The 22,864-nt window shown below is 47.9% G+C and overlaps 1 protein-coding gene across 2 annotated transcripts in view; it reads right to left on the bottom strand.

The window, feature by feature from the left end:
* The window catches only part of LOC119978276 (alpha-1,3-mannosyl-glycoprotein 4-beta-N-acetylglucosaminyltransferase C-like), a 192,685-nt gene that overhangs the window by 93,733 nt on the left and 76,088 nt on the right, over nucleotides 1-22,864 (bottom strand). The window contains exon 1 of one of the 2 annotated variants that reach the window (XM_038819774.1): nucleotides 9,138-9,678. The exons of the other annotated variant lie outside the window; for it this stretch is intronic. The gene's annotated coding sequence lies outside the window, so the exon portion shown is untranslated. Of the gene's footprint in view, nucleotides 1-9,137; nucleotides 9,679-22,864 lie in introns of those variants that run through there. 2 annotated transcript variants of the gene reach the window in all.

A 22,864-nucleotide genomic window follows, 5' to 3' on the forward strand; every position in this document is an offset into this window, starting at 1 on the left:
GGGTAACGGAGAATCCCGCCAGCGGGTTGAGGCTGAAAATTGGCGTGACGGAGAATCTAGCCCAGTAAATGCCATTGGCATATCATTAAAGGCCTGACCAGGTATTCTGTGGGGCTCCCGCGAGACTCCGCGAATTACTGACGGCGAGTTTCACTTGTGGTTTTAGAAATCTAGCTGCTAAGGGAGAGAGAGGGGGTACAAAGAGAATGTCCAACATTGTCAAATGTGCCGACAGTTGTGTTGCAGTCCGGGGGGGCTACTGCCAGGACTGGGGGAGTGGGAGGCAGCCAGGGGATGGGCTGTGGGACGGGCACGGAACACCTTTGCCGCAGCCCGCAAGGCAGCCATGCAGCTGCGCACGCTGCTGACTGCCACTGTAAAAACTTACTACCACAGGTGGTATTGGTGTCCCCCAGACCACCCCTAGGTACCCTCTGGCCCCAGCCAACCCGTCAACTAGATGGGCACACTCTCGCGCAACCAGTGCCGTCTTGTTGGCTGGGATGAGTATGTGTGGGGAGTGAAGTGCTGATATGCAGCTGCAGTTTGTCAGCCTCTCGAGTGCCAATCCCGATCCCGGCGAGTCGGACACCATTTTTCATTGGAATCTCTCGTGTTCCACGAGACGCCGGTGCTAGCCCATAACAGTTCCAGAATGGCTCCGGGACCGGCGCCAATTTTGCTGTCATAGAAGTCCACCAATTCTGTCCTGGCGTCAACACTTAGGGCAGGATTCTCCGTTGCCCGACGGCGATACCGTAAATCGGCGATCAGGCAGAGATTCTACTCAGACGCCCAAATCAGTGCCGACGCCGATTTGATGCCAGTCAGGCAATCTCCGCCCCCTCCGAAATGGCTTCATCTCATCGCGCGCCGCACACCATTGCAATAGCATGGGCACGCCATCTGCAGGCCCTCCCATGATGCTCTGCTCAGGGTGGGCCCAGTTCCCGACACATTTGTGCCAACGGGCGGGAACCCAGCATGGTGGCTACGGACTCAATGCTGCCACACTCAGCCATGATCCGTGCCGCTGGCCTCAGAGGCGGACTGGTGGGGGGTGGCCAGTGTGGTTGCAGATGGCAGATCAGGTCCACGCACGGCCAGCGCTATGTCATACAGCACGGCCCCTACAGGTCGTCGCCACACACAGCCACGGACCCGGCCATTCTCGGCGCGGGAGCTTCAGCCAACATCGCTGCTAGACCCTCACCAGTCCCGGAATTGGTGACGGGTCAGCACCAATTTTTGGGTCGTAAAAGGCCCACAAACTCTCCGTTCGAGCCTGCACTTAGCCACTGAAACAGTGAATCCCACCCAAATGTGAGGCAGAGTGAGAAAGATCCCAATCAATATAGTGGTAACTCAGCATTGTGGATAGCACAATTGCTTCATAGCTCCAGGGTCCCAGGTTCGATTCCAGTTTGGGTCACTGTCTGTGCGGAGTCTGCACATCCTCCCAGTGTGTGCGTGGGTTTCCTCCGGGTGCTCCGGTTTCCTCCCACAGTCCAAAGATGTGCAGGTTAGGTGGATTGGCCATGATAAATTGCCCTTAGTGTCCAAAATTGCCCCTAGTGTTGGGTGGAGTTACTGGGTTATGGGGATAGGGTGGAGGTGTTGACCTTGGGTAGGGTGCTCTTTCCAAGAGCCGGTGCAGACTCAATGGGCCGAATGGCCTCCTTCTGCACTGTAAATTCTATGGTAATCTATGATCATAATTTGGAATGTGATTAGGAGGGGACATGAATTGTTTTGTCAGCAAACACTGACACATTGACCAGGATGACAACGTGAAATGCCGTCAGCATGTATTATTGTTGCTGAGTTTTTTTGGAGCATTACATTTGACACAGGCATACTTGATTTAATAAAAGGAGAAAAACAAAAGCTTTCTGTTCCTGTTTTTGCTCCATTATTTCACCTTTACAAAGTTTGTGCATGAGCAATCTGAAGAGAAACTCAATTGGGACTGTCCTGTCCCACATTGTGAAGCAGCATAATGACACGTAAAAAAACTGTCTGTCACTTGAATGAATTACTGGATCAACCTGCATAGTGGGCAGCACGGTAGCATTGTGGATAGCACAATCGCTTCACAGCTCCAGGGTCCCAGGTTCGATTCCGGCTTGGGTCACTGTCTGTGCGGAGTCTGCACATCCTCCCCGTGTGTGCGTGGGTTTCCTCCGGGTGCTCCGGGGTGCTCTTTCCAGGAGCCGGTGCAGACGCGATGGGCCGAATGGCCTCCTTCTTCACTGTAAATTCTATGTAAATATGAGTCAATGTATTGAGCAGAAACTGGGCGTGGGATTTTCCATTGCCCTGTGGTGTCGGTATCTACAGCGTTTAGCATGACTCACCCATCCCGCCGTCGGGGAATCAGCCACGGGGCGGGGTCTCTTCAGCGGGACGAGAAGATCCCTCCCGGCAACAGGAAGTAGCAAATGCAGTTTTATAAAAATGGCACCCGGTACATATCCTCTTTTCATTCTTTTGTTCGATAGACTGAGAAAGTCTCCGAACTATTTCACAGCTACTTGGAGGCTAAAGATATTTTGAACTCAAAATCGGACAGCTCTCTTCTGGATTTTCCACCCTCTTCATTTCAGGTACAATTAGAAAGCAAATAAGCAGCAGGGTCTGTGAATATCTCAAAAATTAATTGAATGACTAATTTACATACTGCATTCCTCCACAAGGAAGAAATCATAAACTTTAGTGACCTGCCAAATTTCTGCTGCCTTCCAGCATCTCACCTTCAGAGCAGACCCGCAATTTCTTCGCAAACACGCTCGCACTGACAGACTGGGCTTGCAGAGAACCAACAGGGAATAAATAACCTCATCCTCACTCATTTACCTGCCTCTGATAGTACTGAGAGAAGTAACCACTGCACAGTCCTGGTAGAGGCAAAGCCACATCTTCACACCGAGGACATCCTCCATCATGTCATGCGGCACTACCATTGCCTAAATGGGATAGATTCAAAACAGATCCAACAGCTCAAAACGGAGCATCATTGAGGTGTGCTAGGGAGCAGCCACATCAGAATTGAAGTCTATCGCAGTTCAGACAAAAAAGGAGTTGAATGCCAGAGGCGAGGTGAGAATGGCTGCCCTTGGCAACAAGGCAGCATTTGACTGAGTTTGGTATCAAAGAGCCCCAGCAAAACTTGAGTCAGTGGGCGTCAGGGAGAAAACTCTCCACTGGTTGGATTCATACCTGACACAAAGGAAGATGATGGAGATTACTGGATGTCAATCATCTCAGTTCTGGGACATCGCTGGAGGTGCTGGTCAGGTAGTGCCTTAGGCCCAATCATCTTCCGCTCCTCTATAGAGGAACTTCCCTCCATCATAACATCAGAAGTGGGAATGTTCGCTGATGTTCCATTTGGAGCTTCTCAGATATTGAAGCATTCTGACACTGCAAACAACATTCAGGCTTGGCCTGATAAGTGGCAAGTAATTTTCATGTCAGTGAGAACAACCTGACCACCACCCCTGCCACATTCAACAGCATTACCATCACGGAATCCCCCATATCAAAGTCTTAGGGGTTACCATTGACTAGAATGGAGCAGTCACATTAATACTGCGACTACACAGGTTAGATGCTGGATATTCTGTGGAGAGTAACTCCAGACTCCCCAAAACCTGTTCACCATCTACAAGGTAGGTATGTGGTGGAATACTCTCCACCTGCCTGGAGGAGTGTGGCATGATATGCAGGCACCCGCACACACATAATGATATACAGACAAACAGCTAATGGACACAGAGAACAGGACATAACCAATAAACAGGCAGGACACTCAGGGGTGGGATCTGACTATAAAAGACACAAGGCACTCACACTCCGTCTCTTTCCACTGATGAACATCTAGCGAGTCAGTCAAGGGTGTTGTTACAATCTCACACCTCTACCACGTGGCTAAGAGCTAGTCTGGTTCAGTCAGACAGAGTAACCACACTTAAGTTAGCAGAGAGTCGAACTCACAGAGAACTGTGTTATTAGTTCAATAAACCTGATTGAACTAACTTCAAAGTTTGGAGTGTCTTTCTGATCTAAACTGCATCCAGTGTACCTAACATGACAGAGTGCAGCTCCAACAACACGCATTCAGGACAAAGAAGCTATTTAATCAACGTCCCACCCACCACCGTAAATATTTACATCTGCACCGCTGCACTGCAACGCCTCTGCAAACCTCCTTTGACAGCATTTTATAATAGCGCAACCTCTCCTGCCTGGGGAAATGGGGCAGCAGGTGCATGGGAACATAGCCACCTCCCTGCTCCTCTTCAAGTCACACCCCCTCTCAAAAACTTAATTGCAGTGTTAGGGCAAGCCTTCTTGTGTGACATTAATAAAGATTATGCCGTCGCTTTCTTATATCCATATGGGTCAAAGGCCTAACACTCTCTAACTAATTGCACTGTGGGGTTACTTTCCACATGGACTACAGATGTCTAACCACCACCTCCTCAAGGGCAATGGGGATGGGCAACAAATGCTGGCCTAATCAACATCCCATGAATTAATTTTTTTAAATGCCCTTTGTATACCACGGTTAAAAGATACCTTTTTCAGAAGAGCCTAAAGACTGCTTAAATTGCCTTCCATAATTGCTCCTCGAAAACAGCAGACATCTTACAGTACCTCGGGATATAATCACTTCTGTTCCACTTCTCCCTGCTGTCGACTGACAGGCAGCAGTGAAAAGTATTTTCTTCCTCAAGCGCCAGTTCTCCATCTAGTTGCACACCGATTCTCAAGGTTGGATGGATCAAAGTCCATCCTATCAATTAGCATCTTCGATTATTGTACAGAAGGACATAATGTGTTAATATTCCATGAACAGTTAAAAATACTCAATTTATTCAGGAACCATCCAGTCACTCATTTCTGCAGCACAGAAACTACGCTCTCTAATTATGTTTGTTTTATTACATCGATAAGAAACACATAAGCACAGCAGGTTTCAGTTTATAGTCATCTTCAAATTCTAGGGGTTCTGGTTTCTTTAAAACATTGATTGCCTTGGTAATCACATCAGATTATACAAACATTTTGGTTGGCACTTACGAAATGACTGAAAGGACAACAAAGAGCTAATTACTTGTTCATTAACATTCAGCAAAGAGAAAGGGTCTATGTAGATGTTATATACATTATAAGCCCCAGATGAATAAGCAGGATCTTTCTCCTTCATCGCCTGACAAGACATTCACGCCACATTTTTGAATTAGTTTATCAAGAGGTGAACTGCACAAACAATCCAGAACACTTCAGCAAGTTAAGAAAATAAAATACAAGCGTATCAGACCACATCAGTGCAGGCCCTAAACAAAGAAATGTTAATTTATTCAGACACGGATTATTGTCAAAAGGTGAAGGCAGCGAAGAATCCCCATTTTAGTTTCTCCTCCCTCCCCTTCCAGAAAGAAGAATATTTTCTTCTAAACTGAGTGCAGCTTGACACAAGATTGGAGAGTGAAATTATTTTAGTGGAAAAATCCACTTGTGTACAAACTGGTTGTTTTATTCGCAAAAATATTAATGATGCAAAGGGAATTTCACTGCCTCCCAGCTTGATTTAGTAACCTTCATTGCTGGTCACCGTACAGAACTCCGACGGTGCAGAAGCAGGCCATTCAGCCCATCATGTTTGCACCAACCCTTCGAAAGAGCACTCCACCAAGTCCACTCCCCAACACCGTCCCCATAAGCACATCTAACCGTTGCACACTAAGGGGCAATTTAGCAGGGCCAATCCACCCAAATGGCACATCGTTTGGACTGTGGGAGGAAACCAGAGCAAACTCTTGCAGCACTGGGGTAAACGTACAAACTCCATACAGACAGTTGCCCAACCAAATCTCTGAATCAAACCTGGGTCAGCAGCGCTAACCACTGTGCCTGCCCCAAAGCCATCCAACAATGGTTTTGTCTGCCTGTAAATGGATCTGATCAACATACTGACGTGAGCTGGTGCACCCACCTCTAAGCTTTCACGTCTCGCTTGATGCGGCTTTCTTTGCTCTACTAGAAGCTGTAAAATAAAGATCAGACATTCATTTGCTGCTGCACTTTTGGCCCTTCCCTTGAACCCCAAAAAACGATGATCTTTTTATTGTGTGATTCCACGCACTCTGGACTTAAAGACTTCTATCCTGCAACTGTCATTCTGGAATGTCTGTTAACTCTATGGCCTAAATTTTCTGGTCCCACCCACCTTGCGAATCATCGTAGATGGGACGGTAAACATGATGGACAAGGCAACGATCTGTTGACCTCGAGTGGAAATTTCTGGTGCAGAGCTGGGCAGGACCTGAAAATCCCATCCTATGTTTATTTTTAGTACTTGTCCAAACTGCCTCGATAACGGGTGGGCGTCTTGACAGTGTAGACAGAGAGGTGGTTTCCCCTGGCTGGGAAATCTGGAACATGGCAGTACAGTCACAGGATAAGGCACTAATCAACAAGACTGGGATGAGGGAAAATGTCTTCACACAAAGGATTGCAAAACTTTCTAGTTCTCTACCCTGGAGGGCTGTTTCCATCGTTGGGTATATCAAGTTATATTGTGGACTGCGGCTGGCTCTCCACTGAGAGAGAGCATTGGCCATTGCCAAGACTGAAAACAGACAACAAGATGGCACCTCCATTTTGAGGCACCCTTGCGGGGAGTCATAAATTATTTTTCTCTCTCCGGATCAGACAGGCATGCCCTCACAATCAGATGGTTAATCCCTTCAGCGATGGGGGTCAAGGCTTTTTTTTTGGGGGGGGGGGGGCTTTGCTGTTGTGGATCCCCTCCTTGGACCAGGCAAAGTCCCAGCACAGGCCAGGAATCCAGAAGTTTTGTCCATTATGTAATTCTGCGCAGTCATTGGGAGATTCTGGATTGGTCTCTGATCATGTCCTAAAAGGATGTGGAGGCACAAAATGTTGTTGGTACTGGTCTCTTTCATGACATGCAACACTCATTAAGCAGTCCTCTTCAGAGAGAGGTAAAGGATGCTGAACCACAGGAATGCTGTACAGCCTATTTGATGGGTAGCACTTCTTGTTAGCTTGGCATCCTACACCTTCCCCCGCTCACCACCTACAAGGCCTCTCCACGGTAGGCTTTGCTGATGCTGTTGCTCATCTTGTTCCTCATCCAAAGTTCAATCTAAGGCAGACATGTTGTCACCTATTCTGACCTGGAGTGTCAACTCATTGGTCAGAAATTAGCCTCTCACCACACATACTCTGAACATATACGTTACGGGGTGGGGGCATGAAGGAATGAGCTGTTATTTACTGTTGCATCTGTCTGACTCTTAAATAAACTCCATGAATCATTAGCTCTTGGTCTCAATGCCGAACTTCAGAAAGTTGAGGAAACCCGATGCATGTGCGTTGATACTTAAATACAGATTGAAATGTCACTGCAATCACAGAAATCAGAATACTACAGCACAGAACAGATTCTTTGGCCCATCGAGTCTGCACCGACACATGAAATGCCCTGACCTGCCTACCTGATCCCATTTGCCAGCATTTGGCCCATAGCCTTGAAAGTTATGGTGTGCCAAGTACTCATCCAAGTACTTGTTAAAGAATGTGAAGCATCCCGCCTCCAGCACTATCCCAGGCAATGCATTCCAGACCGTCACCACTCTCTGGTAAAAACATTTTTCCTCAAAGCCCCCCTAAACCTCCCACCCCTCACTTTGAACGTGCGTCCGCTCGTAACTGACCTTTAAACTAAGGGGAACAGTTGTTCCCTATCCACTCTGTCAATGCCGCTCATAATCTTGTACTCCTCAATCAGGTCGCCCCTCATCTTGTCTGCTCCAGTGAAAACAACCCAAGTCTATTTGGGGCAGCACGGTAGCATGGTGGTTAGCATAAATGCTTCACAGCTCCAGGGTCCCAGGTTCGATTCCCGGCTGGGTCACTGTCTGTGTGGAGTCTGCACGTCCTCCCCCTGTGTGCGTGGGTTTCCTCCGGGTGCTCCGGTTTCCTCCCACAGTCCAAAGATGTGCGGGTTAGGTGGATTGGCCATGCTAAATTGCCCGTAGTGTACTAGAAAAAGTAAGGTTAAGGGGGGTTGTTGGGTTACGGGTATAGGGTGGATACGTGGGTTTGAGTAGGGTGATCATGGCTCGGCACAACATTGAGGGCTGAAGGGCCTGTTCTGTGCTGTACTGTTCTATGTTCTATCCAACCTCTCTTCATAACTTTAATGTCCCATCCCAGGCAACATCCTGGTAAATTGTCTCTGCACCCTCTCCAGTGCAATCACATCCACCTATAATGTGGCAACCAGAATTACACACAGTACTCCAGCTGTGGCCTCATCAAAGTTCTACACAACTCCAACATGACCTCCCTGCTTTTGTAATCTATGCCCCAATTGATAAGATTGATAAAAGCGAGTGTCCCATATGCCGTTTTCACCACCCTATTAACCTGCCCTCTGCCTTCAGAGACCTAGGGTCAAACGCGCCCTTTGTTCTTCGGAACTTCCCAGTGTCAGACCTTTGATAGTCGACTACCTTGTTAAATTACTCCTCCCAAAGTGTATCACCTCACACTTTTCAGTCAATGAGTTAATATATTTAAAACATTGTTAACCGGCGTCTGGAGGAGATTGGAGCTAACTAACCCAGCCAAATGTGCCTCAGTTAAAAGCTTGTGTGTTCCGATTTTAACATCATCCCCCCCCCACACGCTCCAAGTTAAAATTGTCCCGGATCTTAATCCAGGTAAAGCACAAAAAAAGAATGAAAGCTTCACAGTAAACTAAGCCACGGACTCCTATTTTACTTCCGAATGTTTAACAAAACTCCGGCAATGCATTGATTTTTTTTAAAGGAAAGGATATATATTCAGAGGATCATTTCCTGCTCCAAAGACATAACACGCGTGGTAACCAACCGAATGGATTTGCTGACAGAACGCCATTAAAAATAGTTCGAAAGTGTGGTTTGGAGAGGAGGGGAGTTTACCTCCTGCTAACATTTGCTGCAATTGACCGGAGCCGGGGTCCTCTATCCTGCTCCCCCCCCCCCCAACAAAGTGACTGCACAAATAATCCTTCAGGAGAGCGAGAGTAACAAAAACAAAACTTTCTTTCTTCCTACCTGGGAGCTACGCGTCTGTTCCTGTGGCTTGATGCCCACGCTGGTTGAAGACAAGGGAGATATTTAAGAGTTCCGGAAAGGAATGAGAAAGTAGCTGTGTCCCCAGTTGCTGATTGACGACTTTTCACCCGGGAGGGAGCCAGACTTTGTGAAGGGTCCTGGACTAGATGACACTGGGGGTGGGTACAGGAGAGCGGCTGCACCCTTTCTGCCGTAAGGCCAGTTCAGCTGAAGACAAGCTGGCATGCGTTTGTCTCCTTCTGTGGTTTCTGTCACATTAGTCTGCAGTTTCCCTCTAACTGGGTACATAATCCCGGGGCGGAGTCTGCATTCTTCCCAGTGAAACCTAACCGCACACAGTCTGCCGCTGGTGGGGGTGGTGCCTTCCTCTTCCTCCGAGGCGGATAGAACATATTTATTCCACACCCTAATGATTAGAGAATTGCCTCCGTGAGCACAAACCAAGTGATCGGCTCTGTCTGCCGTCTCCCTCAATACGGGCACATGTTGTGTCCACAGGGGGTGTCAATGATTGAGAGCCGAGAGTGAACAGTCGGTGAGTGTCACTGTCGTGCTGGGAATTAAAATTGCAAAGGAAAGATATACATTTATATAGTAAGTCATGGCATTCCAAAGTGCTTTACAACCAGTAGAGTGTAGTCATCGTTGTAATGCAGCAATTTACACAGTTGTTGTAGGGCTTTGGATGCTGTTTGTTGGGTCTTAATGAAGTCTTCATTGGTTAACTGTATGTATTTCAGAACTACAAGAGCTATATGTATATATATATATATATATAGTAAAGGATTCAAGCTAGGAGCTGTCTCCATGCTTCCTTATACACACTGCTCTGTCCAACACTAGACTGCCAGCCCCATGTGGGTCATGTGTTCTCTTACATTATAATCGGGGCGGAACTGTACTCGGTCCCATGTGTACGCTAGATCTGTCAGACCCATATACTACACCACCCCCAATTCTAGCCAATGTATTTCAGAATATTTTAAATTACCCTTTGTATTTACATTATTATTATTTCATTCCCCCACCCCACCCCCTTCAATTCTCTGAGTTCATAGGTTCAGACAGTCTGGAGGCCTTATCACCTTTCCATATCTTGTTCACACCCCTGTCAGTGCTGTAGGTTCTGCCATTGAAGGTAAGCTGTTGATTTGGACGCTATTCTGCCATCTGCATATCTTTCATCCTCTTTCCATTCATTGGGATTGAACCACTCTTTGCTGGACCAGCAGTTGTAGTGATAGGTGGTAGTTGTACCACCCCATTTCTTGCAGAGTGGACGGACTTTGTGCTTGTCTCAGTGTTGTTTTTTCTCTCTTTCTTCATCATCGCGTGAGTCGTTGCGATGTCGTCTGTGATAGAAGGTGGCCACTCCTGTTATGATGTGTGTATTTTTTTGAAGTAAGTTTGCCTATGTGTTTGCCCGTGTGCTGTTCTGTTGGCAAAGGACGGCTGCTATTTGGGGGCAGCATCATCAAGCTGGCGGGGGGGGGGGGGGGGGTTGCAGGGTTTGCTCTGCGGAGAGAGTGTTGACCTCATAAGCAGGTTGAGGCTCTTCTAACTCTCGATAACTCCCTTGTTTATCCTCCATTGGAGACATGGTAACCATCGGAGTAGTTGGCTGGTCTGATCAATGAGGGCTTTCTGGCACCTAGACAAAAATTGAACAGACCTGTTCTGCAAAGAGAGGCGACAGTTCAGTGCTGAAGTCCCAGTCAGGGTACTCTTTTTCTCATTTGAGCACTCGGAAATTAGACAGAACTGCAAGTTTCCAACAGTGGTTGGCTTGACATCTTCTGCTATTTTTTAGCAGATTCAGGGCTATACAGGCAACTCTGCTCAAGGAAGAGAAAGACTAGTTACGGATGACATACATCCGGGCTGTTTAGCTCACTGGGCTAAATCGCTGGCTTTGAAAGCAGACTAAGGCAAGCCAGCAGCACGGTTCGATTCCCGTAACAGCCTCCCCGAACAGGCGCTGGAATGTGGCGACTAGGGGCTTTTCACAGTAACTTCATTTTTGAAGCCTACTCGTGACAATAAGCGATTTTCATTTTTTTCATTTTCTCTCGAAGATTTGTTGGCCATGATAGCTTAATGGTTCCAGAATCATGCCTATGATGGGAAGTCAGCTTTCTCCAGCCACTGAGAGTGGTATCTCAGCCATGGCTTTGTCCAATAGCACTGTAACACTGGTTCCCATATTCAATTTAAAGTTTGTGAGAATGTCTATATTCTAATACAAAAATCCTGTATCTTTTACCTCACCCAAGAAGTATGGTCCTCTTGGTGTAAGTGTCCAGTGCTGTTACATTGAAAGCATCAGTTTGTAATTGCAAGATACTGATCACATCTGTGGGGGCGATTTGCTCCACAGCTCTGCTGTTGCACTCTTCTGGTCGGTAAGGATGTTGCTTCCCTTACCCTGGAGTATCCATGGTCATTGTTCAGCGGCCTTGTCATGCCCAAATTGATGTCAGGATGAGGCCATTGAATCATTCAAGAGGCCTCTCACAAAATTCGCGACACTCAAAACATTTGTGAGATTTAACAAAATCTTGCGAGGCGTCGCGATTTGGATCTTACCGTTGCTGGGCACGATAAGAACATAAGAACTAGGAGCAGGAGTAGGCCATCTGGCCCCTCGAGCCTGCTCCGCCATTCAATGAGATCATGGCTGATCTTTTGTGGACTCAGCTCCACTTTCCAGCCCGAACACCATAACCCTTAATCCCTTTATTCTTCAAAACAAAAACTACCTATCTATCTTTATCTTAAAGACATTTAATGAAGGAGCCTCGATTGCTTCACTGGGCAAGGAATTCCATAGATTCACAACCCTTTGGGTGAAGAAGTTCCTCCTAAAATCAGTCCTAAATCTTCTTCCCCTTATTTTGAGGCTATGCCCCCTGGTTCTGCTTTCATCCGCCAGTGGAAAAAACCTGCCCGCATCTATCCTATCTATTTCCTTCACAATTTTATATGTTTCTATAAGATCCCCCACCTCCTTCTAAATTCCAATGAGTACAGTCCCAGTCTACTCAACCTCTCCTCGTAATCCAACCCCTTCAGCTCGGGGATTAACCTAGTGAATCTCCTCTGCACACCCTCCAGCGCCAGTACGTCCTTTCTCAGGTAAGGAGATCAAAACTGAACACAATACTCCAGGTGTGGCATCACTAACACTTTACACAATTCTAGCATAACCTCCCTAGTCTTAAATTCCATCCCTCTAGCAATGAAGGACAAAACTCCATTTGCCTTCTTAATCACCTGTTGCACTTGTCAACCAATGTTTTGCGACTTATGCACCAGCACACCTAGGTCTCTCTGCACAGCAGCGTGTTTTAATATTTTATCGTTTAAATAATAATTCCTTTTGCCGTTATTCCTACCAAAATGGATAACTTCACACTTGTCAACATTGTATTCCATCTGCCAGACCCTAGCCCATTCACTTAATCTATCCAAATCCCTCTGCAGACTTTTGGTATCCTCTGTAGTTTTTGCTTCACCAATCATCTTAGTGTCATCTGCAAACTTGGACACATTGCCCTTGGTCCCCAACTCCAAATCATCTATGTAAATTGTGAACAATAGTGGGCCCAATACAGATCCCTGAGGGACACCACTAGCTACTGATTGCCAACCAGAGAAACACCCATTAATCCCCACTCTTTGCTTTCTATTAATTAACCAATCCTCTATCCATGCTACTACTTTACCCTTAATGCCATGCATCTTTACCTTATGCAGAAACCTTTTGTGTGGTACCTTGTCAAAAGCTTTCTGGAAATCCAGATATACCACATCCATTGGCTCCCCGTTATCTACCGCACTGCTAATGTCCTCAAAAAATTCCACTAAATTAGTTAGGCACAACTTGCCCTTTATGAATCCTTGCTACGTCTGCCCAATGGACAATTTCCATCCAGATGCTTTGTTATTTCTTCCTTGATGATAGATTCCAGCATTTTCCCTACTACTGAAGTTAAGCTAACTGGCCTATAATTACCCATTTTCTGCCTACCTCCTTTTTAAACAGTGGTGTCACGTTTGCTAATTTCCAATTCGCCGGGACCACCCCAGAGTCGAGTGAATTTCGGTAAATTATCACTAGTGCATCTGTAATTTCCCTAGCCATCTCTTTTAGCACTCTGGGATGCATTCCATCAGGGCCAGGAGACTTCTCTACCTTTAGCCCCATTAGCTTTGCCCATCACGACCTCCTTAGTGTTAACAATCATGTCAAGGTCCTCACCTGTCGTAGCCTCATTACCATCAGTCATTGGACTGTTATTTGTGTCTTCCATTGTGAAGACTGACCCAAAAAACTTGTTCAGTTCCTCAGCCATTTCCTCATCTCCCATTATTAAATCTGCCTTCTTATCCTCTAATGGACCAATATTTACCGTAGCCACTCTTTTTTTGTTTATATATTTGTAGAAACTTTCACTATCTGTTTTTATATTCTGAGCAAGTTTACTCTCATAATCTAACTCTTCTTTATAGCTTTTTTAGTAGCTTTCTGTTGCCCCCTAAAGATTTTCCAATCCCCTAGTCTCCCACTAACCTTTGCCACTTTGTCTGCTTTTTCATTCAATTTGATACTCTCCCTTATTTCCTTAGATATTCATGGTCGATTCTCCCTCTTTCTACCGTCCTTCCTTTTTGTTGGTATAAACCTTTGCTGAGCACTTGGAAGGTTCTCCACTGTTCCTCGACTGTTTCACCATAAAGTCTTTGCTCCCAGACTACCTTAGTTAGCTCTTCTCTCATCCAATTGTAATCTCCTTTGTTTAAGCACAAAACACTAGTGTTTGATTTTACCTTCTCACCCTCCATCTGTATTTTAAATTCCACCATATTGTGATCGCTCCTTCTGAGAGGATCCCTAACTCTGAGATCATTAATCAATCCGGTCTCATGACACAGGACCAGATCTAGGACCGCTTGTTCCCTCGTAGGTTCCATTACATACTGTTCTAGGAAACTATTGCGGTTACATTCTATAAATTCTTCCTCAAGGCTGCCTTGTCCGACCTGGTTAAACCAATCGACATGTAGATTAAAATCCCCCATGATAACTGCTGTACCATTTCTACATGCATCAGTTATTTCTTTGATTATTGCCTGCCCCACCATAATGTTACTATTTGGTGGCCTATAGACTACTCCTATCAGTGTCTTTTTCACCTTACTATTCCTGATTTCCACCCAAATGGATTCAACCTTATCCTCCAGAGCACCGATGTCATCCCTTACTATTGCCCGGATGTCATCCTTAAATAACAGAGCTGCACCACCTCCCTTACCATCCACTCTGTCCTTTGGTATAGGTTGATATCCTTGGATATTTAACTCCCAGTCGTAACCATCCTTTAACCATGTTTCAGTAATGGCCATTAAATCATAGTCATTCACGATGATTTGCGCCATCAACTCATTCACCTTATTCCGAATACTACGAGCATTCAGGTGAAGTACACTTATGTTGGCTTTTATACCTCTGTTTTGAATCTTAACACCTTGATCAGTAAACTCTCCTAAGTTATATTTCCTCTTAATGTTTCTAATTTTCCTTGTCGTTGAACCCATATCTTCATGTAACAACCTGCCGCGTCGCTTTCCATTTATGTTTTTGCTTCCCGTTTTATTCCTTTTAGTATTACTGGGTCTATTCACTGAGCTCCGCTCAGTCACTGTACCTTGTACTGTCGCCCTTTTTGATTTTTGACTATGGCTTCTCTGCCTTACACTTTCCCCCTTACTGCATTTCGTTCCTGTCTCTGTTTTACTGCCTTCCAACTCCCTGCATCGGTTCCCATCCCCCTGCTACATTAGTTTAAACCCTCCCCAACCCCTCTAGCAAATAGCCCCCCGATCAGTTCCAGTCCTGCCCAGGTGTAACCCATCCAGTTAGTATAGGTTCCACCTCCCCCAGAACCGGTCCCAATGCCCAAGAAATCTGAAACCCTCCCTCTGACACCATCCCTTCAACCACGTATTCAACCTATATATCCTGTCATTTCTACTCCGACTAGCATGCGGCACCGGTAGTAATCCTGAGATCACTACCTTCAAGGTCTGATTTCTTAACTTCCTTCCTAGCTCCCTGTATTCTGCTTTCAGGACCTCATCCCTTTTTGTACCAATGTCATGACCACTGGCTGGTCACCCTCCCCCTCCAGAATGTCCTGTACCCACTCCGAGACATCCTTGGCCCTAGCACCAGGGAGGCAACATACCATCCTGAAGTCTCGTTTGCGGCCACAGAAACGCTGTCTATTCCCCATATAATTGAATCCTCTATAACTATTGCCCAGTCACACTTATCACCCCTCCCCTCTGCAGCAGAACCAACTGTGGTGCTACGAGTTTGGCTGTTGCTGTTTTCCCCGAGAGTCCATTCCCCTCAACAGTATCCAAAGCGGTATATGTGTTCTGCAGGGGAATGGCTACAAGAGATTCCCGCACTACCTGCCTCCCTCTCTTGCTCTGTCTGGTGGTCACCCATTCCCTTCCTGAGTCTGAGCCTGCGGTGTGATCACCTCTCTATACGTGCTATCCACGATGCTCTCCGACTCGCGGATGCTCCACAGTGTCTCCAGCCGCTGCTCCAGCTCTGAAACTCGAGCTTCCAGGAGCTGCAACCGGACACACTTCCTGCACACATGCTGCCCTTGGGGACTGGAACTGTCCCCAGTCTGCCACATGGAGCAAGAGGAGCAGACCACACCTTGGAGCTGTCCTGCCATGATTTATTCCTTTAAATTAAACTTTTGAAATTAAACTTTAGAAAGATGTTTTTGTGTCGGATTATATCCGCTCCTCTCTGCTCCCGGCTCTCCTCTTGCTGTTTTAAACACTGAAACTCCTGATTCACAGAACACAGACCATTACAGCGCAGTACAGGCCCTTCGGCCCTCGATGTTGCGCTGACCTGTGAAACCACTCTGAAGCCCATCTACACTATTCCCTTATCATCCATATGTTTATCCAATGACCATTTAAATGCACTTAATGTTGGCGAGTCCACTACTGTTGCAGGCAGGGCATTCCACCCCCTTACTACTCTGAGTAAAGAAACTACCTCTGACATCTGTCCTATATCTATCTCCCCTCAATTTAAAGCTATGTCCCCTCGTGCTAGCCATCACCATCCGAGGAAAAAGGCTCTCACTGTCCACCCTATCTAATCCTCTGATCATCCTGTATGCCTCAATTAAGTCACCTCTTAACCTTCTTCTCTGTAACGAAAACAGCCTCAAGTCCCTCAGCCTTTCCTCATAAGAGCTTCCCTCCATACCAGGCAACATCCTGGTAAATCTCCTCTGTACTCTTTCCAATGCTTCCACATCTTTCCTATAATGCGGCGACCAGAACTGTACGCAATACTCCAAATGCAGCCGCACCAGAGTTTTGTACAGCTGCAACATGACCTCATGGCTCCGAAAATCAATCCCTCTACCAATAAAAGCTAACACACCGTATGCCTTCTTAACAACCCTACCAACCTGGGTGGCAACTTTCAGGGATCTATGCACATGGACACCGAGATCTCTCTGCTCATCCACGCTACCAAGAATCTTGCCATTAGCCCAGTAGTCTGCATTCCTGTTACTCCTTCCAAAATGAATCACCTCACACTTTTCTGCATTAAACTCCATTTGCCAGCTGTCAGCCCAGCTCTGCAGCTTATCTATGTCCCTCTGCAACCTGCAACATCCTTCCGCACTGTCCACAACTCCACCGACTTTAGTGTCATCTGCAGATTTACTCGCCCATCCTTCTACGCCCTCCTCCAGGTCATTTATAAAAATGACAAACAGCAACGGCCCCAGAACAGATCCTTGTGGTACACCACTAGTAACTGAACTCCAGGCTGAACATTTCCCATCAACCACCACCCTCTGTCTTCTTACAATGAGCCAATTTCTGATCCAAACCGCTAAATCACCCTGAATCCCAAGCCTCCGTATTTTCTGCAATAGCCTACTTTGGAGAACCTTATCAAACGCTTTACTGAAATCCATATAAACCACATCAACTGCTTTACCCTCGTCCATCTGTTTGGTCACCTTCTCAAAGAACTCGATAAGGTTTGTGAGGCACGACCTACCCATCACAACCGTTTTGACTATCCCTAATCAAATTATTCCTTTCTAGATGATTATAAATCCTATCTCTTATAAACCTTTCCAAGACTTTGCCCACAACAGAAGTAAGGCTCACGGGTCTATAGTTACCAGGGTTGTCTCTACTCCCCTTTTTGAACAAGGGAACAACATTTGCCATCCTCCAGTCTTCTGCCACTATTCCTGTAGATAATGACGACATAAAGATCAGAGCCAAAGGCTCAGCAATCTCCTCCCTAGCTTCCCAGAGAATCCTAGGATAAATCCCATACGGCCCAGGGGATTTATCTATTTTCACACTTCCCAGAATTGCTAACACCTCCTCCTTATGAACCTCAAGCCCTTCTAGCCTCGTAGCCTGTATCTCAGCATTTCCCTCGACAACATTGTCTTTTTCCTGCGTGAATACTGACGAAAAATATTCATTTAGCACCTCTCCTATCTCCTCGGACTCCACGCACAACATCCCACTACCGTCCTTGACTGGTCCTATTCTTACCCTAGTCATTCTTTTATTCCTGACATACCTATAGAAAGCTTTAGGGTTATCCTTGATCCTACCTGCCAAAGACTTCTCATGTCCCCTCATGGCTCTTCTTAGCTCTCTCTTCAGGTCCTTCCTAGCTCGAGGCAGCATCGGGTGCCTGAAAGATCACGCTGTTCCTGTCGACTGCGGGGGATAACGCCATCCACATTGATAAGTCGCTTACGTTTGCCGATGGCAAAGACAAGACAAAGTTCAAGACGGTTCTGCAGAGATTCGACAACCACTGCGACATTGAGGTGAATGAGAGCTTTGAACGGTACATCTTCCAACAGAGGCTTCAGGGTAAGGATGAACCTTTTCAGTCCTTCTTCACCCATCTCTGCATCCTAGCGCAGTCATGTAATTATGACTCAACGGCTGATTCCATGATCTGGGATCAGATTGTTTTCGAGGTCCAGTCCGACACCCTGTGGGCATTAAGGCTCTCCCTCTCTCACAGGACACGGCTAAGGAGATAGTCACAGTGCACAGGCCAGTGAACCTGCCTGTGGGAGCAGCTCCTCAAAATCAAACAGTTGACCCTCTCTGTCGCCATCGAAACGTGCGTTGTCCATGAGCATGCCAGGAATCGTTACTCCTGCATCAGGGCGGCAGAAAATGCAAAACTAGCCTCCCACGAGGCAGAAAGTGTGCAGGCCATCGGAATATTGCAAGGCCTGAGCATCGAGGAGAGTGGCCGTTTCGCGCACTTTTCCCGGATCCCTACGCATGCGCGCCATGACCGGGGAGATGACGAGGCCGAAGACCCCGATGCGCATGTGCGAACGTCGGCCGACCGCACTGCGCATGCGCGATGGCGCACAGAACCCGCTGACGTCAGCGTCATGACGTGTCCAAATTGTGGCTCCGATCATTTAAAGCGGCAATGTTCAGCCAAAGGAAGGTGATGTCTACAGTGTGGAAAGCCTGGGCATTACGTGGCCTTATGCAAGTCCGCTCCACCGACCAACAGCCTGCGATCCCAGCTGCAGTGCAGACGTGTCCGCTGCATACAACAAGGCATGCAGGATTCAGATCCCAACAGCCCAACGGTCCCCGATGCTGACTGCCTTGAATCTCCATATCAGGTGGGCATAATCACCACACGCGGGCTGGCTTCCACTGTGCCTACAAACCGCCTTTCAGTCCTCACTGTGGATCCTGATGACAGGTGGTGTGCTGTCATCACGGTTAACCAGTCTCGCATCCGATTTAAATTGGACACTGGCGCATCTGCAAACCTCATATCACAGTCGGACCTCGACAGCATCAGAGACCAACCTAGCATTCTTCCACCAACCTGCCAGCTCTGTGACTACAATGGCAATGCCACAGCTGCCAGTGGATTATGTCAGCTAGGTGTATCTCACAAGGCAATCAAAGTGACGTTACGATTCGAGATCGTCCGGCCTGACAAGGCATCCCTGCTCGGTGCTCGCTCATGCAAATTCCTAAATCTGGCCCAGCGCGTCCATGCCATGTCCTCGACACCGACGACTGCCTCGCCCAATGTAAATCTCCAGGCTGAGATAGACGACGTTCTCACGCAATACCACAACGTGTTTGATGGAATGGGCACGCTCCCATATCGTTACAAGATATTGCTTAAACCGAATGCCATCCCAGTCATCCATACACCACGCCGGGTGCCGGCTCCTCTCAAAGATTGTCTGAAAACGCAGCTCCGAGAGCTCCAAGACCAGGGTATCATCTCAAAGGTCACGGAACCAACAGACTGGGTCAGCTCCATGGTCTGTGTCAAGAAGCCCTCTGGTGAACTCCGCATTAGCATTGATCCCAAAGACCTGAATCGCAACATCCTGCGCGAGCACTACCCGATCCCAAAGCGTGAAGAGTTAACCTGTGAGATGGCTCATGCCAAATTCTTTCCCAAGCTGGACGCCTCCCGTGGGTTCTGGTAGATACAGCTGGATGAGTCCAGTCGGAGCTGTGCACGTTTAACACTCCGTTCGGCAGGTATTGCTACAACCGCATGCCTTTTGGTATGATATCAGCTTCCGACGTATTTCATCGCATAATGGAGCAAATGATGAGGGCATTGAGGCGGTGTGAGTCTATGTGGATGGCGTGATCATCTGGTCCACGACGTCCGAGGATCACATCGCTCGCCTCAAACAAGTTTTCCAGAGAATTCGTGAAAACGGCCTCCAGCTCAACAGGGCCAAATGCTCATTTGGTAGGTCCTCTATCAAGTTTCTGGGTGACCACATTTCACAGCAGGGTGTGCAACCCAACGCTGACAAGATGCTGGCAATCAATGCCATGATGACCCCAGAGGACAAAAAGACGGTCCTCCATTTCCTTGGGATGGTGAATTTTCTCAGGAAATTCATTCCCAACATGGCATCCCACACCAGAGCCCTCCAGCATCTTGTTAAAAAGTCAACAGTGTTCCAGTGGCTTCCCGCACATCAAGCGGAGTGGGTTGTGCTGAAGGCAAAGCTCACCACAGCCCCAGTACTGGCATTCTTTAACCCAACCAAGGATACCGAGATATCCACAGACGCAAGCCAGGACGGCATTGGGGCGGTGCTCCTCCACCGACGCGACTCCTCGTCCTGGGCTCCAGTGGCATACGCCTCCAGGGCCATGACTCCGACCGAACAACGGTATGCCAAGATCGAAAAGGAGTGCTTGGGTCTCCTGACAGGAACAGTCAAGTTTCATGACTATGTGTATGGCCTGCCAAAGTTCACGGTGGAAACAGACCACAGGCCTTTAGTCCACATAATCCAAAAGGTTTTAAATGACATGACACCTCGGCTGCAGTGAATTCTTCCTCGTCTCACCAATATGACTTCAAACTCTTTTACACAACGGGTAGGGAGCTGATCGTCGCGGATGCCCTATCCCGATCCATCACCACGCCGTGTGAACAGGGCGACTTCATTCGCCGCATTGAAGCACAGGTGCAGTTGTGTGCCAGCAACCTCCCAGCCACTGATGAACGAGTTGTCCAAATACGCGAAGAAACTGCCAAAGATCTCCTACTGCAGCACTTGATGAAGCACCTTGCCCATGGCTGGCAAAAGGGGCAGTGCCTCCAGTTCTTCAACGTTAAAGACGAGCTGACAGTTGTTGAGGGGCTCCTTCTTAAACTAGATAGAATCGTCATTCCCCAAAGCATGCAAAACATGGTGCTCAGACAGATCCATGAGGGTCACCTGGGGGGTCGAGAAATGTCGACGCAGAGCTCGGCAGGCAGTTTATTGGCCTGGCATCAGCCAGGACATTGCCAACACGGTCCTCAACTGCACAACGTGCCAGAAGTTTCAACCAGCTCAGCCCAAGGAAATGCTGCAACAGCATGAGATCGTGACCTCTCCGTGGTCCAAGGTGGGGATAGACCTTTCACGCAAATGTCGACTACTTCTCCAGCTACCCAGAAGTGGTGAAACTGTCGGACCTCCAGTCCAAGTCCGTCATCAAAGCCTGCAAAGAGACATTTGCCAGGCATGGGATACCACTCATGGTAATGAGTGAGCTACTCGGCCTGGACTTCCAGCATAACCTCCAGAGCCTAACACTGAAATTCAGCGGGTCCCTACCACCCCTTACTGTGTGCGTCCTCACGACCCTAAAGATCGATCCACCTTCCCTATTTGAAAACTTAACTCCGGATTGCAAACCCGTTGCCACCAGGAGCAGACGGTACAGCGCCCAGGACAGGACCTTCATCAGGTCCGAAGTCCAGCGGCTGTTTCGGGAAGGCATCATCGAAGCCAGCAACAGCCCCTGGAGAGCCCAAGTGGTGGTGGTGAAAGCTGGGGAGAAACACAGAATGGTCGTGGACTACAACCAGACCATCAACCGGTACACGCAGCTCGATGGGTACCCCCTCCCACGCATACCCCCTCCCACGCATATCTGATATGGTCAATCAGATTGCACAGTACCAGGTCTTCTCAACTGTGGACCTGAAATCCGCCTAGCACCAGCTCCCCATCTGTAAGGTGGACCACCCGTACACTGCCTTTGAGGCAGATGGCCGCCTCTACCACTTTCTCAGGGTTCCCTTTGGCGTCATCAATGGGGTCTCGGCCTCCCAAAGGGAGAATAGATCGAATGGTCAACCATTGGCTGCGGCCACTCTCCCATACCTAGATAATGTCACCATCTGCGGCCACGATCAGCAGGACCACGATGCCAACCGTGCCAAATTTCTCCACACCGCCTCTCTCCGAAACCACACCTACAACACAAAGAAGTGCGTATATAGCACGAACTGCTTAGCCATCCTCGGCTATGTGGTCCAGAACGGAGTTCTGGGGCCCGATCCCGACCGCATGCGCCCCCTCATGGAGCTCCCCCTTCCTCACTGCCCCAAGGCCCTCAAACGCTGCCTGGGGTTCTTTTCTTACTACTCTCAGTGGGTCCCAAAGTATGCGGACAAGGCTCGCCCACTCATCCAGTCCACCCTTTTTCCCCGACGGCCGAGCCTCAACAGGCCTTCAACCGTATTAGAGCCAACATCGCCAAGGCCGCGATGCACACAGTCGACGAGACGTTTACCCTTTCAAGTGGAGAGCGACGCATCAGACGTCGCTCTAGCCGCCACGCTCAATCAGGCAGGCAGACCCGTGGCATTCTTTTCCCGCACCCTTTATGCCTCCGAAATTCAGCACTCCTCTGTCGAAAAAAAGGCCCAAGCCATCGTTGAAGCTGTGCGGCATTGGAAGCATTACCTGGCTGGCAGGAGATTCACTCTCCTCACTGACCGCACAACGGGGCAAGATCAACAACGATAAAATCTTGAGGTGGAGGATACAGCTCTCCACCTACAACTACGAGATTTTGTATCACCCCGGTAAGCTCAACGAGCCCCCCAATGCCCTATCCCGGAGTACATGGGCCAGCACACAAGTAGACTGACTCCGGACTCTGCACGAACCTTTGTCACCCGGGAGTCACACGGTTGTAACACTTCATCAAGGCCCAAAATCATAGATCATAGAATTTACAGTGCAGAAATCTGCCTTACTCTGTCGAGGAAGTCAGGGCAATCACCAGAGACTGCCAGG

The sequence above is a fragment of the Scyliorhinus canicula genome, chromosome 15, assembly GCF_902713615.1.
Source record: "Scyliorhinus canicula chromosome 15, sScyCan1.1, whole genome shotgun sequence".
In the NCBI taxonomy this organism is placed as follows: Eukaryota; Metazoa; Chordata; class Chondrichthyes; order Carcharhiniformes; family Scyliorhinidae; genus Scyliorhinus; species Scyliorhinus canicula.